Genomic DNA, 9,793 nt, shown 5'->3' on the forward strand with positions numbered 1-9,793 from the left:
TCCTACGGATGAGGAAATGAATCGTATATGATGTTGCGTGTCGTCAGCATTGGGTGGTGGTAGAATTTCGGTTATGGTGGATCGATGTTGTGTGGGAGGAAGTTCTTACATTATTGTTGATGTACAAGGGGAAAAAGTAGCTTCCTTAATAGGATGTTGACGTTGAATCCTAAGCTGTCGAAATGTGTGTAACATAGGGCATGCCTCAGTGCTATGAGAGGTATTGGTACAGATACCGCATATTAGACTAGAACTAACTAAGTAGATAGTATGGGAGGCAGTACTTCTCATAGTATGAGATTTTGACGCCTAGTTGATGTCATGATATGGAATATCGTGTGTTGGTATCCATCTTTCGACCTTAGTATTGGAGTGATGTGGATTCCTAGTGTGGGTTGGCCTTAGCGCTGCTCTTTCTGCACGAAAACGTGGAAGGTACTAACAATTCCTTGTATGGTGGAATTAAGAGCAGATGCAGCAATAACAACATGTGATTTTCTCTTGATTAGAGAGATGCTTGTGTGTAATTTAGACCACTAAGTGGAATATGTCATTGAACTTACCCAATTTGTAACGTTCATTCACCAAATGGTTGGGTTTATCACATAGGCCGCATGCGATGGGTGATCTTCTTTGCCAAGTGTCCTTAGATCATTTTTTGTCTGCTCTAGATTGATGGTAGTGAGGGGAGATGAAATGACGAGGGCCTTGCTTTGTTGCCAGCGGTAGTTTCTCCTAGAACGCACATAAAACAGACCTAGATTCTTCATTCCCTGATGGTGGTGAATGATTTTATGGTTCAGTATCTCATCCAAATAAATCGGAATTCTCGGTGATAAATCGCCACATGAATCCTAACAAAGAACAAAATCGAGAAAGATGGGGACAATGTCGCACATAATGTTTTCTTGCACAAATATGGTAAGTGTGACGCTTATGCGTGGGTCGGGTGCTTTGAGCGACATGGGGCACTGGATATAATCAGTTAAATGCCCTTAATTTGGGGCATTAGTTGATCAAATGATCTCATATGTCACACAATGTTCAAGTGGGTGATGGTAGGGTGGTCGTTGGTTTAGGTTTCCTCCGATCATGGCAAGAGGTTGATGGTCCAAATGAGGGATAGGAGTAAGAAGCTTCTTCCCTTACGACGTAAAAAAATGTTTTTGGATCCATCCTCTGTTAAGAGTAATGGGGTATTATATTGAGTGAGTGCACGTAAGGCATCCCAATATTGAGGGATTTCGAGGCAATGCTAAGTATAATGCTCGTACTCTGTGTCGATGGCACATGCGTGGTTGGTGTGCAATTTCTTAAGATGAGTGGGTGTGTTCTTTTCTCTGATAGGGAGAGGAGGGTTCACTACTGCTTTTGGATCATGTAGAAGAGCTTTGAGCTCTTTTAACTTGGGTTCCCTATTATTTCAAACAATGCGCAGGGTTGAGGGACCCTAGAGGAGGGAGCGTTTGACGCTTTTGCCATTTTACCTTTTTTATTATCCCTTGTTTTTTCACCGATTGGTGTTGGTGCAGGAGCCGCTTGCAGTGTGGATGCTACTTGAGTAGTAATTGTTTGTGGTGTCGCATTATCCTGAGGAGGAATAGGACTGTCACCTGTTGCTATGATACATGTGCTTGCTGACGTGGCTTGTGGGGCCAAATACCATACCAGTTTCGCGAGACCCATATGGGGAAGTGAGAGCGTTGCGATGACTTGGTGCGAGATAAAACCAGATGTGGGATACAATAAGGGTGAATGAGTGATGGAATTTGGTAATAAGGTCGGATTGGTAATAACATCATTATTAGTGTTTGAAACTAGTTCTTGAGCTTAGGAAGTGTGTGATGAGGTCATCATGCACACCGGTGCTCCAATGTTTGGGGAAACTTCCTGTATCACTAGAGGGTCTCCTGGGAATGTCCCTAGGAGTGTTGATGGCTTAAATTGGGTAGGGTTTAGCTCAGTGTAATTAGTGATCAATTCATGAAAATATGAGACTAGGGGTAACACATTGTCAAGTGTGGGTAAATTTGTCTTCTCATAGTATGTGAGCTGATCAACTGTAATGATTTTTCCATTGTGGGGGGACATCATTATCATGAACACTGTGTTATCTCAAAATCAAGCCCTGGAAGGCTGCAAACCAGGAAGACTTCAAGTAACTGTTTCAAACCAATCTTTTGACTAAGGCTTAGCCTCCTTAGCCTGAGAGGGCTCTCTCAAAGGGTTATTGATTTTGACTATTAATAAGATGGCTAACTCTTGTGGAATAACATTAACAAATATGAAGGCTGGACAAACATTAAACTAATTTCCATTGGGCCTATGGATTCAATCATACTTCAGTAAATAATGAGACTGCCTTTACATAGAAGTCAGGGCATTTGGCATTTAGATGTTCAGAACACAAATCATATAAAACCACAGTTCATACATGCATACAGGAAGTCAGAGCATGATTAATGAATTCTGAGTGATTACACATATATGCAATTGTAAAAGACATTAAGGAAAGAATAAAACACACATTCTAAACATGGAAATCCCTCATGAATCCTGAGAAGAAAAACAACCCACTCATATTACTGAATTCTGTCTTTACATAAGCCAAAACAGTACTCTGTTTTATAAAATATCCAACCCTTTGTACATCAGATGTTCTTCTATATATAGAGCTCTTTACATGCTTGGATTCCTTCCTCCATCATGAGGGGAATTCGAATTTACCATCAGTGACACCTATTCTAACCATAAAACAAGACTTTAAATGCATTTGACACCTAACTAGCAGTCCTAGAGACCTAATATAACTAGGAGTGTAACTCCTTATTATGATTACAACAAACTTATCTAAACATTTAAAACATTCTTTGACACCTAACACTCCATGAAGTCGAATTTGATGAAGCCTCCCATGTGGTCACCCAACTGCTGATGACAAATCCTAGACAAACCCTAGAAATTAGGGAACATGTTTCCCTATTTTTAGGATTAGATACTTGAAAACTGGCACGTGGGACAGAGCCTTTATCTCTTCATCCATGACACATTTTACGAAACTGAAGGAGGTTTTTGTAGCCCATGTTGTCCAGAACAAAAACCTCTCCTGGTTTTTTAAAAAAATTCTCCAGCTGTCCAGAAACTGTCCTTGAAAAACACGTGTCAAACAGGAAACTGTCCCTTGCTCTGTTCTGGCTGAAAAATAGGTCTTGGGACAGAGGTCATAACTTCTCGTAAAAAATGTATTTGGAAAAACTGAAGGAGTTTTTCGTGAAACAATCCGTGCTTAACAAAAACCTCTCTTTGTTTTTTGAAACATCTTTTCTACCGCCCAGAATGAGTCTTTGAAAAACAGGTCTAAAACAGGAGATGAAAAACTGCACCTACAGCAGTTTCGTAGTGCAACTTTGGTCCTTCATTTCTCCCAGATCATAATTTATTTGAAGAAAGTGGAAGAGGTTTTTGTACTTTAGTATCTTAGGAATAAAAACCTCTTTCAATTTTCAGAGATGAGTTTTCAACTGCTCAGAAAAGCTTCTGGAAGTTAACTCGTAAAACAGTTTTTTCTGCTGAAACAGTCTGCTACAGGGGTTTCGTAGCGCTATGAAAACACTGATTTCGTAGCGCAAAATAGGATTTTTACACTGTCTGCGCTACGAAAACGTGGATTCGTATTAGGTTCAAAATTTCTCTGAAATTATGTGAGATATGTCTTCTAAACACATGGTGAGGCTTCTAGGACATGGAATGAGGCTATCAAACTTTATTTGAAGATGGACATGAGACTCTAACCCTATGACTTAGACTCTAAAACATAAAAATGACTTCACCATGACTTGACCATGACTGATACAAGAATTGAGAAACCATGTAAGTTGTCCAAATTTTTTAAGGAAGTTTTACAGTGATAACACACTGATGAGGCGACTTCTAACATCTCATACATGTAACTTCGACCTAGTAGGATAATGTAATCCCACTGGGCATCTAGTATTTTCATATCTATTAACACAGTTTTCCCAGCCAGCTTAACTGGTACACTAGGATACAGGCCAACAGGAGTAGAAGGTCGCTAGTCGTACGCTCTGAGCATGATGTCAGAAGGCTTGATTTTGGGGGATCCTAGTTTCCGCCAAATATATTTGGACATGATACATTTGGAGGCCCCTTTGCCGACAATGTAATAATGAATGTTAATTTTTTGGACTGAGACTGGAATTTGGAAAGTGACGGTTAATGGTAGTCGTGGGGTAGATTTACCCAATTCGAAGACCATTAGGTGAGAATCGGCTGGTTCAATTACGCCTAGAGAGGAAAGTAAGTCTTTCCATTGGGTTGGGCATGTTTGCGGGACCTCTAATGCTGACATAGCTGACGGTGATTGTGCTAAGTCATCGATTATGCTGTAACTATGAGCAGCTTTTGAGTTATGTCCTGCGTGTCATAAAGGTCCTTTGACCATTTTAGGCATAGGCTCTATAGAAGCTTAGGGATGGTCAACGACCCTATAGGTATTTCTATGGTCAAGGTGGATATATTGGGCTCTCGAGGAACTTCATAACTTATATTTCATGTTTGTAGGAGGATATATTCTCTTGTCATGAAAATGTCATGATTATAATTGTTATGGGGGTTCCCTCCAAATGGATGAGAGTGGGGTGATTGTTGTTGAGTCTTAATCACTCCTTGATGGGGGAAAGGGTCTTGCATTACTACAGTGTATTGACCTCCTTTCCCCCTACTGTCCTGTATCCTTTTTTAGTTAGGGAGTTGAGGACAATGATCGGTATAATGATCGTATTCCCCACAGATAGCACATGAATTATTAGTCCGTAGAATTGTGTTCTTGCTTTGTTTATGTGGGTCATTTTTTGTCGATCCCTGGTTTTGATTATAGTTAGGTTTTCCCCTTCTCGATGCCCGTGGGGGTTGTTAGTGGTTGTTGTCCCCTTGTTTGGGTTCTCCCTTTGGTTTTCTTTTAGGTTTTCTCTTAGCAATATTAGGGGGTTTAGCTGGATTCAACTACTCCTATCATTTTTGTTGTGAAGTGAGAGAATGTTGCACTAGATTAACCCTTGTGTTATTTTGCATTGGTAGGTTATTCTGTTGTTGTGCGAGGAAAGGAGAATATTAGTTTCCTTGTCCATAATTAATATATGGATTCTGGGAAGAAGACATTACGTCCATATTCCTAGAGTATTGGTTTCCCTATGGGGGAGGATATGAGGCAAATTGAGGGAGCTGATATTGGCTAACCCTACTATTCATATTCTCCATAAGTGTGGGTTGATGAGGGTAGTATCCTGCATGTTGCAATGGTGGTGTGTTTTGCGTAGTATCAAATGCTTGGCCATTGAACTAGTATCGAAGGTACTGGTAGTTATTGTTTATTTTTTTTGGGTTATGGACCTAATCAGTCCATCAGCAGCATTGGATGCGCCAAGTCTCTCTTTATAAGTTTGCAAGTGCGGGGCATCTTGAAGCACATGATAAATGTACCCATACTAGGTGTAGATAAGCTCCAACTATTGAGATTTACTAATGGCTTCTTCCTCGTTATGCGGGAATGAATTTTCCATGTCTTTAGAGATTTATTATCTGAGGGATATCAAAAACAAGTCGAAGAGGACTTTATCTTCAAACTGAGCTTTGTACAGGCTACGACATTTCCACCATTCCTATATATGATCTGAGATGTGGGTAGCGGGTGTTTGTTTGAAGTGGGTGAGGAGTTCTAGGCCTGAATCATGGAAAACCGAGAGCTGGAAGAAGGTGAGGAAAGTTGTAGCTAGGGAGCTAAAGTTTCTGTGTGATGCAGAAGGTTGGTAAACATGCCATTTCACTGTAGGCCTAGTAAGGGTGTGTTGAAATAGTCATAATCTAATAGTATCGTTAGTGATACTATTAAACAAACACCACAGGTGAAAATTCATGACATGGTTTCATGGGTCTTTGCCCTATTTCCCTTCGAACTTTGGAATGTCCAAAGGGAGCTTGGTGGGCATAGCTGGCCAATTTTGGCCATGGGTGATCGATTCATTGGTTAGCTTGCTTAAATCTGGTAGGTTTAAATAAGCTAAGAAAAGGATCAGTGAGTTATCTTCTATCGTGAAACGATTTAGGATAGCTATATGCAAAGGGGTCCTATGTGGAGAAGTCTTAGGAGAACTACCTCGATGGGTGACTCGCGGACTATCCGGAGGAGTGGTGTGTGGGCTGCCCAAAGGGGTAGCACGTGGGGACCCTTTTGGGATGGTGAAGGGTATACCTTGATGGGGAGAGGTCCCAAGAAAAGATGCACCAATAAAGGAAGATCCAATAATGGTGGCTACGTGATGTCCTCTGTGTTACAGATCCATTTGGGCACATCACTCCCATTTATAGATCAGTGCTTTAGGACCCATCAAACTCTAATTCAGTTGTTACATGCCCTAAAGAAGTCAACCATTAGAATGCCTAACTTCCCAAGAAGTTCTATGACTGAAATCATCCAATAATTATCTCTAATAGGATCAGCGCAGGTAGATACACTACCAGGATGCGCTGCAGTGCAACCCAGTTACTACCAGGGTGCACTGCACTACATCCTAGTACACTACCAGGGTGCGCTGGGCGAATTTGAGCACAATCTGCATTGGGGTTTGGAATATTCTTATCCATAGGATTCCTCTAGAAGTTTCCTAGGGCTATCCACTCCTTTGGGCTCGAAATTGGATGAGGGGGGGAATTAAGGAACATCAATACCTTTATCCCTTCCTCCATGGAAATAAATCCTAAGTTTGGGAGGGCATTCATTATTACCATTTATGGCATAACTTCCTTCATTCACCTATAAAAAGACCACTCATCTAAGTGATCAGGGGCTGGAAATCATTGAATTATAGGGAGATGTTGTTAGTATGAGACTTGAGTTGGTTTCAAGTATTGTAATGATGTCAAAATGTCTTGCTTGTTATGAGGAGAGGATGGGATTGAACTGGAGGAGTGACACTGAATCAAGCAAATTGGGTTGTAACTCTTCCTTTTACTAATAAAGTGTTCAAATATTTTTCCATATGTTTGTATTGTTCATTGATGCTTTCATATGTGTATTATGCACTTGATTCCATTTTATGTTTAATCAATAGATCATTATCATATGCTTTGATCGGTTTTGTCTTCTGTCTGTGTGCAGGTACTTTTCAAGCGGATTAAGTACGGAAAGGAGCGACAGAATTGGTCAAGGGAGATAAGGAGTAAGTGAAAGCTTCAGGTAGGCTTCTTTACTGTCTTATTTAATCTATTGGTTATAGAAAAAGTAGAGAATGATTTGCACTGTTGTTCTAGACTTAGCTACTAGTCTAGGGGTTTAAGCGTTTATCTGTAGACACTAAAACTTCCCAAAAAAAATTGGCGACTCTGTTGGGGAGCGATTATCCATCTTAGTAGCTTATTAGCCTCTTAATACATTTCTACATACTGTACTTATGGTCGTTGATTGAATTTCAGTCTTATTTCAATGAAAATTGAGTCAAAACTATGTCAAATTGCCTTCAAAAATGGCTTACTATCACCAGCGCAGCCCAATGAAGGACACAGTGCGCTGCAATGCACTTCCCGCATAGAACCAGTGCACTTAAGTGCATTGTCTCTCACTACATCCCGCACTGATCCCTTGGGGGTCAGTTTCCCATCCAGGAGCTGAAGTTTTGTCCCAATTTTCCCTTGTTTGAATGATTTGCTGAATGTCATTGATGTCTTGTCTTTGAAAATAGTTTTTTCATCTCCTTAGCTAGCCCTACTTAGACTAGGATTGATAAATGTTTCTTATGTATTTACTTTGTCATTTTCAATCTATGGTCGAAAGTTAGTTTTTGGTTGATTGATCTTTGTCGAAAGAAAGTGTCGTAAAATCGTCTTTTCCTTTGAAAGTTGAATTGTCATAAAGTCCTCATTCATGAAAGATCGATTGATTGATGTGTGCATATGATTAGTCTTTTCATTGAAAGTGTCGTAATTCCTCATTTCTTTGAAAACGAAAGTGTCGTAAAGTCTTCCTTTCCTTGAAAAGAAATTGTCGCAAAATTGTCATTTTTATGAAAAGAGTTTATTGATCGATTGTGCATTAGTTTTCCTTTTTGTTCATTCACATTAAGGGAAATCGAAAAGAAATACATGCATGTTGCATTGAAAAAGTTTGTGAATGCTTGAACGGAATAGCTAGGGAAATTGCATTAGATGTGCTCTTTGCTCTTTGTCAAAGATCTGATTGCTCTATCCCTACTAGCTAAGGATTTTCATTGTTAAATTGAATGGAAAGAATGCTTATCATATTAGCTGCATTTTAGGAATTGCAAATGTACATCACGTGGTGAACCTTGAAAGTAAAATTCTAAAGAAGATCAACTTAAAATTTATCTGAATTTATCTAATGGAGCATTGTCACCTAACGAAAAACATTTAGAGTTCTAAGCTAGAGACGTGTTCTGGCGTCGTAAAACAAAGCAGTTGTCGCTAACTTGTCTGCAATACATCCCAAGTGTGATACCTCATTCCACATAAGTTAGTATATCGTAGCTCGTCCACGTACCTTTGGGTATATAGGGCAGTGTTACAGTACGTAAAGTATATGGGAATGCTCTCACTGTGTGATTTTGCATTAGACATCGCTTATACGGATTGGGCCTCCACGTACCTTCGGGTATATATGGGAGGACAACTCTAGGTTGCTATCCATCGTTAAGTAACTGAGTCGGCCACCTTTTAAACTGTGATACACCGAACACAGCATTCGAGGAGATTACCTGCCTGTACTTCTTGGTTTGCCAGGAGGTATTCTACAGCTCACAGTTTCTTGGTAAACCTTTTGCCTATATTATGCCTCTTTTGTTTTCTTATGCTACTTTGATTAAAATAAAATTAGTTGACCGCGGATAATATCCTCCACACTCACTCCTTAGTTGATCTTAGGTTGAAACATATGGCGACAATTCTGGAGTCCACCGATCAAGGAATTGCTTTTGATGGGAATCCTAGTCCTTTTCCTTCTTTTGGAAATATTGGTTCTCCTTATATGGCTACATTGTCCCTTCCGAGACTTACCATTGGCTTGCCAATATGGCTGTTTTCAACCTCCTTGGTTCAAAATGCCATGATTTCTCTGTAATCGAGTACACCTCCAACTGGACAAAATCAACCTCTAGTTGATCCTAAAGTTGACCCTTTGCCTTCTTCCTCCCCTTCTTCCTCTTCGCCTGGTGAAAGTATTGGTACTAATAACCAGGTGGCTAAGAAGAAGAAGAAGAAGAAGCAAATTCAGTAGAGGGCCAACCAAGCAGCCATTGCTTTGAATGCAACATCTGATGAGAAACCGTCCATCAAGCCTCACAAAGTTTGATATCCACTTAAACTTTGTGTAGGAGACCATCTTCTTCGAAATTGTCATGATATTCCTCGGATCTTAGAAGAATGGTCTTCCCATTCACATCATTGTGTGTCATCAACTTCTCGAGATCATGTTGGTGACACACCATCAAGTAGTGGTAGTAAAGTTCATGGAAAGAAGGGTAGAGTTAAGTTTCCCTGTAGGTTATGTGAAGGGAATCACCCCATTTACCTTTGTCCCTATCTAGATGAAGCCAAAAAAGTGTTGGATAACTGTCCTACTTCATCGCAACAACTTCCATCTAGTTACAGGAAACTCTCCCTAAATCCTTCACTAGTTGATGAATTAACTGACCAAAATCAACCATCGATCAAAACCACTCTCTCTGAAAGTGAATCCTCTGAGTCTATACCCGACCCAAATCGACAG

The sequence above is a fragment of the Pinus tabuliformis genome, chromosome J, assembly GCF_031772625.1.
Source record: "Pinus tabuliformis cultivar Carrire ecotype Pingquan chromosome J, CPIR1, whole genome shotgun sequence".
Classification (NCBI taxonomy): Eukaryota; Viridiplantae; Streptophyta; class Pinopsida; order Pinales; family Pinaceae; genus Pinus; species Pinus tabuliformis.